The 11,601-nt window shown below is 41.0% G+C and overlaps 2 non-coding genes across 2 annotated transcripts; both read right to left on the bottom strand.

Moving 5' to 3' along the window:
- Window positions 1-7,381: 7,381 nt before the first annotated feature.
- Trnal-caa (transfer RNA leucine (anticodon CAA)) lies at window positions 7,382-7,456 on the bottom strand. The gene has a single exon. It is a non-coding gene; the product is annotated as a tRNA-Leu (tRNA).
- A 527-nt stretch (window positions 7,457-7,983) lies between these two features.
- Trnal-caa (transfer RNA leucine (anticodon CAA)) lies at window positions 7,984-8,058 on the bottom strand. The gene has a single exon. It is a non-coding gene; the product is annotated as a tRNA-Leu (tRNA).
- Between the last annotated feature and the right edge of the window lie 3,543 nt (window positions 8,059-11,601).

Here is an 11,601-nt window from a genome sequence, read left to right as displayed (position 1 = left end):
TTGAACTTGAAGTTTCAGTTCATGAAGCAAATACTGGCTGTATGTTTATGGTGGAACACTGATGATTATTTGGCCAGTCATATTTTTAGGAAGGATACAAAGTGTGGCAGAGTTTTTATTATTCATAACTCTAATGTGGAAGAGAACATGAAGTGTGAGACAGGAACATTGAGTACTGAAAAACATTTTGAAGCTTCTGCCATTCAGTTTCATGGGCAACTGATTTACATAATAATTAATTCAGTACATAGAGCACCTAGTGGGTATGTAGACTCCATCATTAACAGACTGGAGCCTCAGCTGGACATTATGTTTACTGAAAAAACCGCTTTAAATGTCTGTGGGGACTTTAATATAAACCTTGTTAATGATTCTTCATCAAGAAAGCTGTTTCTTAATGAACTGCAGACTGTCAACGAGTTTCCTCTTATAAGTCCACCTGCTTAGTTTACTTGTTACATTCTTGCCTCCCAGGCAGGGAGCCCAGTTTTAATTTGTGGCCAGGTTGCAGATTTTCTCCACTTGTGTACTGGATGTTGTGTTGTCCTCATCATCATTAATCATCACCGACATGCAAGTCACCCAGTGTGGCGTCACCTGAAATAAGACTTGCAACCCAGTGGCCAAAGTTCCACAAGAATAACAGATGGAACAACACGTTTTCAAATATGGACACTACAGAGAGAGAAATTATTAATACTGACTTAAAGCTATCTGATCATAATAACCTCGTCCTTAAATAGGCAGCATTAACCCATGAAGGAAATGACTTTACTTTTTTCTAACACAACAGAAGTGATTTTTCTGCAGAAAATTTCATTAGCTTTGTCGTTAATCTAAGTAATGAGTCCTGTTTAGACACTTTTTTACACTTATGTACTAACGATTTTTTTAAACATTCATGTCAAATCTGAAATGTGTTTTCCAAAGGAATTGACTAGAGTCCATTCATGCTGGATTACTAAGTCTAGTTCCTGGATTACATCAGGCATTAAGATTTTTTGTAGGATTTTAAAAACGTTCATTTGTCAAATGAAAAGAGCCACAGCTCCACTTTATAAAATAGATAAAGACTTATAACAAATATATCACAGGTAACTGAAAAGCCAAAACTACTTAGAAACAATAGTGTAGTAAGGATGTTGGGCAATAAATCAAAATCTGTACAAGATATTGCACCAAGTGAAAGAGGTGAGATACATGAAGAACAGGAATTAACACTTACAAACGTTGATAATATCAAAATTGGCAAAACAGAGCAGCCAGATTACATAAATGATTGCTTAACAAATGCTTTCCACACACTTAGCTTAAATTTCTGAAATCAGGACAAACTTAGAAATCGTGCACCTGCATACAGCATTAGGTTAGTTCCAGCTTGTTAACATGAAGTAGTAACAGTGATTAAAAGCCCGAACTGCAAAATGTCAGTGGTTGTGGATGATGTACCAGTGACATAATCGGTACTCCTTCACAAATTGCAGAGCCCTTTGCTCACAATTGTTAATTTATCATTCAGTTAGCGAATGTTCCCTAACAGATCAAAAATATCGAAAGCGATACCTTTACTCAAGAGTGGTAGTAGGCATAAGATTGGAAGTTATCGACTCGCTTCACTCCTCTCAGCATTCTCTAAATTAACTGAAACGATCACAGTCTTCTGAATAATTATCACCATGTCTTTCAAACGGGTAGAAGCATAGAAAGAGTGGTAATTGTTTACATAGACGAACCAGGTAGAAACATGGATAACAACAATATTGTTGTAGGAGTTAATTTAGACCTTTCTAAATCTTTCGACACTGTTAGTCATGAAATTATTCGAGATAAGCTGGAAACAATGGGGATAAATTGAATATAAAACAAGTGGTTTCAGTCATATTTGCAAAATAGATCACAGGTTAGGGAGCTCACATCTACTGATTCTAATCATAAAATCAGGGTAGTATCTGAAACAAACAAAGTCGAAATAGGTGTACCACAGTCTTGTATGTTAGGTCCCCTTTTGTTCTTTATTTATTTAAATAATATACACATTTCAGAAACTGCAGCCAAGATCATATTTTTTGCAACTGAAGCTAGTGGAATAGTAAGCAATGTTAAAGAATCTCTGTCCACAATAAACGATCAAGTCCTCAAGTTCTTGCATTCAGTGTTAAGAGACCGACCATAATGCTAAGAAAACAAATTATATTCAATTTGTAAAGATGAATCAAAATCAAGATCTCCAACTAGTACTGGGTGGAAATTGGCATGATGCACAACATTTTTAGGGATACATGTTGATCAAGAGTTAAACTCCAAAGATCATGTTACTAAACACATACTTGTTTTGCTTTGAGAATTATTTCTAAAGTTTGCATCTCACATGGAGCTATAGTAGCTTATTTTCGCTATTTCCAGTCCTTTGTAATTCATGGAATAGTTTTTGGGGTAAAATCGATCATCAATTCATCGAAATTTTTACAGTGCATGAAAGGGGTATTTAAATCTTGTCACACAGCTCTACTAGGTCTCACTGGAAGCCTGTATTTAAAAAGTTCTGTTTGCTTACTGTATGCTCCCTGTTCATACACAAAAGTGTGTTGATGAGAAGAGCTAGACTTGATGACCTGCAAACCAACCATGATTACCATAGTCATAACACACAGAAATATGGGTTCCTCCATATAGAAGTTGGAACAACTCATACCCAAAGACATGTGAGCCACTTTGGTGTCATTCTTGATAATAGCCTGCCACCTTACACAAAGAGATTGCAGAAGGAAACAGCTCTTACAACAGAGTTAAAATCATTTCTTGTTGAAATGTGTTTCTACATTGTAGGTGAATATGTTAGCTTATAGGAACACTAGGCCCTCATTTATTATTGTGTTCTTCTGATTCTGTAAACTGATGTACCATCTATACTGTGTTTGTGTTTGAAAAAGAACTTTTGTGCTACATGTTTTCTGATCTCTGCGTTTCAAAGGGTGTGCAATACCCTCCTCAGAGCGCCTGCTCTGCTGCTACGTTACTTACGGCTGATATAATGTCAGCAAATTCTTGTGTATTGAATTTTTCTGCAGTGTTATATAATGTTATTATTTTTTTGCGGTGTTTCATATCAAAATTTCATGTCCTGATTATGTCATTGATTTACTTCTCGTGTATGATGCAGTTGCAATGTAGACTGTGAATTTGTCATTTTCCTTCCAGTCATGCAATGAGTCAGGTGGCTTTGACACTCTTCATGAAGTTGGCTCGCGGTTGGGTAGACTGGTGTTCATTCCCTGTCTGGTCACCCAGACTTGAGTTTCCCACAGTTTTCCCAATTTACTAAAGTGTGTGGTGGGATAGTGCTTCCTGCCCAATTCTTGTCATATTGTCTCCTACTTTCTTTATGTTTTATATATGTAAACAGGTTGCAACAAAAATATGTGCCACAAATTGCAGATCAAATTCCTCACATGTAGATAAAGAAGTTATGTTATATGAAAAGGGTCTTGAATAACTTTGTTTCTATATTACAATTCATTTTATCCAACTCATTTAACATGGGAAACATACACAAACAGAATGCACTAGCATACACATACAACTCTTTTTCAAACTAGTATGCCTTCCATGGGCATTTACACAAGCATCACTCTGCCATAATAGTGAATCTCGGATGCACTGATATATACCTGGAGTATGTGCATGGTTTCACAGCTGTCCATAATACTGGCACAGAGACTCTGAACGTCTTGTACTGGGGTTAAATACACATCTGTTACCGAATCTGTAATTTGGAAGCCAACTGACATTAACGCTAAAAGAGGGTGTGCTCCATCATGCATGAAGTACCTGTTTTGTCATACGGTTGGAGGCACATCTGCTAACATATCGGGTAGAATATTCTCTACGAAATTATGATAGCTTTGTCCGTTGAGCCTAGGTGGAAGAAAGTGAGGCCCTAGCAAACACTCACCAACAAAGCCAGCCCCAACACTCACAGAAAATCTGTGTTGATAACTAGCTTTCAACAGTTGCATGTGGATTGACTTCTGCCCATACGTACCGACTGTGAAAATTTACAATCTGATTTCGTTGAAACGACGGCTCATCTGTGAACACCACCGTTACACAAAAAATAAGGTTGACACTTTGTTTAATAAAGTATTCGCAGAAGAGTAACCAGGCAGAAAAATCAGTTTCTGACAGTGCCTGGACATGCTGTAAATAGTACCGATACACCTGGTCTTCTTGTAACACCCACCAGTCATGTGGTCAACATTCAGTGCTGCAGCTACAAGTCTTGTAGTGGCAATAGGGTCGTCGTCAACTTCATGACGAATTGCTACCTCCTGTTGCAGTATCCTCATATGTCTAGGCCTCCACCAGTCGCGAGTATCAGGCATTTAGCCCCACGTACCCTAACTCGACACACAATGGCTTTAAACGTTTTCCTGTCGCGGCACCTTCACACACTCCCCCTACAAACGTTGAGCGCGACCGCCATTGCCGTCAGCTAATCCATACATCAAATGGGCATCAATCTCTGCGTTTGTGCACACTGCCATTTCACGAGCCAAGTCTGTGATTAACTCTACGTAGTAATTCGTGTGCTTTCTATGGTCTCACTGCTCGCCGGAACAGTTTATATTACCTCTAAACAAAAAATGATGTATGTCATATAGCAACATGACATGTAAAACAAAACACTGATAGTGCACTATGTAACCAGAGGTCACCAAGAGTGCATGTCCCCCAGGGGAATGTGTTACAGAACAAACTTATACATAGACTTTAAAAGTCGTTCATCAAAACGTACAGTCCCTACCAAACAAACTTGATGAAATAAATGTGCTTCTTAGCAATGATTGGAAGGAGGTATCAGTTTTATGTTTTTGTGAGCAATGGCTAGAGAAGGACCATTTACAGCATTAAAACATAATCAGTTTCACTCTGGCAAACAACTTTTGCAGATCAATATCAAAGCTTGGAGGTAGCTGCTTTAATGTAAAAGAAAACATAGACTATAAGATAATAGACTGTGTAAATCAGTTAGGAAGCGAAAAACACTTTGAAGCCTCAGATGTTGAAATAACATCAGGAAAAGCTATAATAATGTTTGTTTACAGATCACCCAACAGCAATGTAAACATTTTCTTTAAAAAACTTGACCTTGCACTAGGGAACTTAAAAATTCTTGCAAAACTATAGTTCTGTGTGGCGATTTTAATATTGACCTCTTAACACACAGCTCCCAAAGAGAAAAATTCCTTAATATTATTCACGAATATAACCTGTGCAATAAAATAAACTCCCCTACACACATAACAAAAAGTAGTGCTACACTTAGTGCTCAGATCTTTGTAAACACAAACATGCACACCTCATAAAACTTTAATACTGGCTACAGTGACCACAATGAACAGCTGCTTGCCGTATGCAGAAGTATTCACTTGTCTAGGAATGGAAGTGTTATCTACAAGAGAAACTTCAGCATGCAAAATATTGAGCACTTCAAACATATGCTAAGTACCCACTCGTGGAATAAAATCTACAACAGTTACAACACAGATGAAAAGCTGGATAATTTAATGGAAATTTACAGGCATTGTTTTGAAATTGCATTTCCAAATAAGAAAATAATTTGTAAAGGCCCCAGTAAACCCAAAACTTGGATTACATCAGGGATCAAAGTATCATGTAGAAGAAAAAGAGAACTTTTTGCACAATCAAAAACAGATAGCAGCCCTGAATTTGCTCACTACTTCAAAAAATACAAGTTAACTCTGAGTCGTGTAATAAGGGAAACAAAATTAAGGGAAAATGACAAACTTATTATGGAATCATCAAACAAAGCTAAGACAATGTGGAACACGGTACAGAGACTTACTGGAAAGGTGGAAACACACAAAAATATTGTATTGTCACAGGCAGGCAACAAGATCACTGATCCAAAATTAGTTGCTAACCACTTCAATACTTACTACACCAATATTGCTGGTGAGCTAGTGAAGGAACAAATGGGAAAAATATCAAACAAAATATTACAGGAAATTTCTGGAAATAGTTTAAAAATACATCCATGTTCCTTCGTCCAATGACAATGTGCCAGATTATATTATAAAAGTATCAGCTGAACAGATACTCGCACCACTGCTAGACATATGCTATTTTTCACTATCAAGTGGTATTTTCGCACAACAGTTAAAAACTGCAAAAGTTGAACCCCTTTACAAAAAGGGCGATCGGCAGCAGATGGTCATTCCTCTCAGGTTTTTCAAAAATAATTGAAAAACTAGTTTGTCACAATTAACTGATTTCTGTAACAAAAAAATATGATCTCAGAATGCCAGCATGGCTTAAGGCCTCAGTGCAGTACTGAAACAGCCACTTTTAGCCTCATAAATCGTATTTTAAATTCAGTGAATAATCACAGAAATGTTTCGGGGATTTCCCTGGATTTAACAAAAGCCTTTGAAACTTCCTGGCAGATTAAAACTGTGTGCCCGACCGAGACTCGAACTCGGGACCTTTGCCTTTCGTGGGCAAGTGCTCTACCAACTGAGCTACCGAAGCACGACTCACGCCCGGTACTCACAGCTTTACTTCTGCCAGTACCTCGTCTCCTACCTTCCAAACTTTACAGAAGCTCTCCTGCGAACCATGCAGAACTAGCACTCCTGAAAGAAAGGATATTGCGGAGACATGGCTTAGCCACAGCCTGGGGGATGTTTCCAGAATGAGATTTTCACTCTGCAGCGGAGTGTGCGCTGATATGAAACTTCCTGGCAGATTAAAACTGTGTGCCCGACCGAGACTCGAACTCGGGACCTTTGCCTTTCGCGGGCAAGTGCTCTACCAACTGAGCTACCGAAGCACGACTCACGCCCGGTACTCACAGCTTTACTTCTGCCAGTACCTCGTCTCCTACCTTCCAAACTTTACAGAAGCTCTCCTACGAACCATGCAGAACTAGCACTCCTGAAAGAAAGGATATTGCGGAGACATGGCTTAGCCACAGCCTGGGGGATGTTTCCAGAATGAGATTTTCACTCTGCAGTGGAGTGTGCGCTGATATGGAACTTCCTGGCAGATTAAAACTGTGTGCCCGACCGAGACTCGAACTCGGGACCTTTGCCTTTCGCGGGCAAGTGCTCTACCAACTGAGCTACCGAAGCACGACTCACGCCCGGTACTCACAGCTTTACTTCTGCCAGTACCTCGTCTCCTACCTTCCAAACTTTACAGAAGCTCTCCTGCGAACCATGCAGAACTAGCACTCCTGAAAGAAAGGATATTGCGGAGACATGGCTTAGCCACAGCCTGGGGGATGTTTCCAGAATGAGATTTTCACTCTGCAGCGGAGTGTGCGCTGATATGAAACTTCCTGGCAGATTAAAACTGTGTGCCCGACCGAGACTCGAACTCGGGACCTTTGCCTTTTGTGGGCAAGTGCTCTACCAACTGAGCTACCGAAGCACGACTCACGCCTGGTACTCACAGCTTTACTTCTGCCAGTACCTCGTCTCCTACCTTCCAAACTTTACAGAAGCTCTCCTGCGAACCATGCAGAACTAGCACTCCTGAAAGAAAGGATATTGCGGAGACGTGGCTTAGCCACAGCCTGGGGGATGTTTCCAGAATGAGATTTTCACTCTGCAGCGGAGTGTGCGCTGATATGAAACTTCCTGGCAGATTAAAACTGTGTGCCCGACCGAGACTCGAACTCGGGACCTTTGCCTTTCGTGGGCAAGTGCTCTACCAACTGAGCTACCGAAGCACGACTCACGGCCGGTACTCACAGCTTTACTTCTGCCAGTACCTCGTCTCCTACCTTCCAAACTTTACAGAAGCTCTCCTGCGAACCATGCAGAACTAGCACTCCTGAAAGAAAGGATATTGCGGAGACATGGCTTAGCCACAGCCTGGGGGATGTTTCCAGAATGAGATTTTCACTCTGCAGCGGAGTGTGCGCTGATATGAAACTTCCTGGCAGATTAAAACTGTGTGCCCGACCGAGACTCGAACTCGGGACCTTTGCCTTTTGTGGGCAAGTGCTCTACCAACTGAGCTACCGAAGCACGACTCACGCCTGGTACTCACAGCTTTACTTCTGCCAGTACCTCGTCTCCTACCTTCCAAACTTTACAGAAGCTCTCCTGCGAACCATGCAGAACTAGCACTCCTGAAAGAAAGGATATTGCGGAGACGTGGCTTAGCCACAGCCTGGGGGATGTTTCCAGAATGAGATTTTCACTCTGCAGCGGAGTGTGCGCTGATATGAAACTTCCTGGCAGATTAAAACTGTGTGCCCGACCGAGACTCGAACTCGGGACCTTTGCCTTTCGTGGGCAAGTGCTCTACCAACTGAGCTACCGAAGCACGACTCACGCCCGGTACTCACAGTTTTACTTCTGCCAGTACCTCGTCTCCCACCTTCCAAACTTTACAGAAGCTCTCCTGCGAACCATGCAGAACTAGCACTCCTGAAAGAAAGGATATTGCGGTGACATGGCTTAGCCACAGCCTGGGGGATGTTTCCAGAATGAGATTTTCACAGAAGTAAAGCTGTGAGTACCGGGCGTGAGTCGTGCTTCGGTAGCTCAGTTGGTAGAGCACTTGCCCGCGAAAGGCAAAGGTCCCGAGTTCGAGTCTCGGTCGGGCACACAGTTTTAATCTGCCAGGAAGTTTCATATCAGCGCACACTCCGCTGCAGAGTGAAAATCTCATTCTGGAAACATCCCCCAGGCTGTGGCTAAGCCATGTCTCCGCAATATCCTTTCTTTCAGGAGTGCTAGTTCTGCATGGTTCGCAGGAGAGCTTCTGTAAAGTTTGGAAGGTAGGAGACGAGGTACTGGCAGAAGTAAAGCTGTGAGTACCGGGCATGAGTCGTGCTTCGGTAGCTCAGTTGGTAGAGCACTTGCCCGCGAAAGGCAAAGGTCCCGAGTTCGAGTCTCGGTCGGGCACACAGTTTTAATCTGCCAGGAAGTTTCATATCAGCGCACACTCCGCTGCAGAGTGAAAATCTCATTCTGGAAACATCCCCCAGGCTGTGGCTAAGCCATGTCTCCGCAATATCCTTTCTTTCAGGAGTGCTAGTTCTGCATGGTTCGCAGGAGAGCTTCTGTAAAGTTTGGAAGGTAGGAGACGAGGTACTGGCAGAAGTAAAGCTGTGAGTACCGGGCGTGAGTCGTGCTTCGGTAGCTCAGTTGGTAGAGCACTTGCCCGCGAAAGGCAAAGGTCCCGAGTTCGAGTCTCGGTCGGGCACACAGTTTTAATCTGCCAGGAAGTTCCATATCAGCGCACACTCCGCTGCAGAGTGAAAATCTCATTCTGGAAACATCCCCCAGGCTGTGGCTAAGCCATGTCTCCGCAATATCCTTTCTTTCAGGAGTGCTAGTTCTGCATTGTTCGTAGGAGAGCTTCTGTAAAGTTTGGAAGGTAGGAGACGAGGTACTGGCAGAAGTAAAGCTGTGAGTACCGGGCGTGAGTCGTGCTTCGGTAGCTCAGTTGGTAGAGCACTTGCCCGCGAAAGGCAAAGGTCCCGAGTTCGAGTCTCGGTCGGGCACACAGTTTTAATCTGCCAGGAAGTTTCATATCAGCGCACACTCCGCTGCAGAGTGAAAATCTCATTCTAAAAGCATTTGGTTTAACAGACCACGAAACTCTCCCAAGAAAGTAAGAGGTGGTGTAAGAGGCCTACCACGCGAGTGTCTGAAATCCTACCTAGAAAATCGCTCTCAGATAACAGATCTAAAACACATTGGAAAAAACGAACTCCAAGCTTACCAATCGAAACCTTCCACATTAACCCACGGGGTACCACAAAGCTCAATTTTAGGCCTCTTTCTCTTCTTAATTTTCATAATCGACTGCCCCCTACACGTTCAACACACCAAACCAGTGCTAATTGCGGATGACATGAGAATATGAATTGAAGGTGAAAACGAAATGGCTCTAAGTTTAAATGCTAAAGTCACAAATGAAAATGTCACAGAGCGGTTTATGAGGAATAAACATACATAACAAAATAAAAAGCCATTAAAACCTAACATGTCCATGGAAAACCAAAGAATTAACAGTGTCAATGAAACAAAATTTCTTGGCATCTACTTACAAGACAATCTTAAATGGAATTCCCACATCACATCATTAAATTCTAAACTATCGAAAATGACTTATGCGATGAGGATTATATGAAACAACACAAGTCCTGAAACAGTTAGAGCGGTGTATTATACTTTCATACACTGCCAATTGAGATATGGCATAATATTCTGATGGAAATTCTCCTCATAGCATAATTACATTCCAGAAACAAAAAAAGTTTGTGAGGATAATGAATAATGCTAACAGCTGAAAATCATGCAAACCATTCTTTAAAGAACCGGGGATTCTACCCCTACCATGTATCTATATACTAGAAGTTGTCATGTACCTAAAAAAAAGCATGCTTACAAATGGAAATAAAGTTATTCAAAATAAATCTGTACATGAACACCATACAAGGCAAATAGTGACATACTCAGACATCATTGTTATACCACACTGTGCAAGAAAGGTGTATATCACTCAGGTTAAAAATTTGTTTAATAAGCTGCCAAGTAACTTAAAGGCCATAAACAAAATCCATAGCTTTAAAAAAAACTTTAACTTCATATCTCTTGGAAAACTGTTTTTACTCAGTTTACAGTGTCTTGAAAAATAAGTTAATTTCTGTTGTAACAATATAAAAATGTAATGTAACAATATAACAATGTAACAACTTATAAATGTAATGTATACAATCAATGTAACAGTATATTAATGTAATGTCAGTTTGTCCAACATCCAAGGGTATAGTATATGTACCTCAAAGATTCACAACGTAAATAAATAAATGTGACATACGTTTCCCATTGGATTCAGATCAGACGAAATTGGTGACCAAGACATTAACGTCAGTTTACTATCATGCTCCTCAAATCACTGTAGCACGATTATGACCTTGTGACATCAACAGTTATCCTACTGGACGATCTGTGTACTGTCAGGGAAGACATCGTGCTTTAATGGGCTCCGGAAAGGCTCAAAATCATGAAAAGTTCAATTTTTACTTTTTTGCGTTTTCTGAATCTGCAGTTGTTTGCTGTTTATTTACTTTTTGTTCATTAGTTTCAGCCATATACGAACACCTAGGCGCGTTAAATTGATATTGAAATAAAGTGTCATGCATGGACCAATAACAATAAATTCTTGCCTACTTGTTATGGTACTGCAGAATCTGCCAGCGTCTTCAGAAGTGGATATCGCATACGACGTTCCTAGGGTGTTTATAAATGGATATTGCAGACGACTTAGAACAAAGTTTGAATGTAGGTTCGTAAATGTTCCGTGATCAAACGATCTGAGTTGCTGGCGAATACAGTTTATCCTCACTAGACAGTATATATTATCATTACACATGAGATGAATAGGGTTTCGCCGGGTGCGGTGGCCGAGCGGTTCCAGGCGCTTCGGTCACGAACCGCACGGCTGCTTCAGTCGCAGGTTGGAATCCTAACTCGGGCATAGATGTCTGTAATGTCCTTAGGCTAGCTAGGTTTAAATAGTTCTAGGTCTAGGGGCTGATGACATAAGCAGTTT

Source organism: Schistocerca nitens, unplaced genomic scaffold, assembly GCF_023898315.1.
Source record: "Schistocerca nitens isolate TAMUIC-IGC-003100 unplaced genomic scaffold, iqSchNite1.1 HiC_scaffold_419, whole genome shotgun sequence".
Classification (NCBI taxonomy): domain Eukaryota; kingdom Metazoa; phylum Arthropoda; class Insecta; order Orthoptera; family Acrididae; genus Schistocerca; species Schistocerca nitens.
The sequence above is the reverse complement of the archived record's forward strand: the minus strand, read 5'-3'. Positions and strand labels throughout refer to the sequence as shown.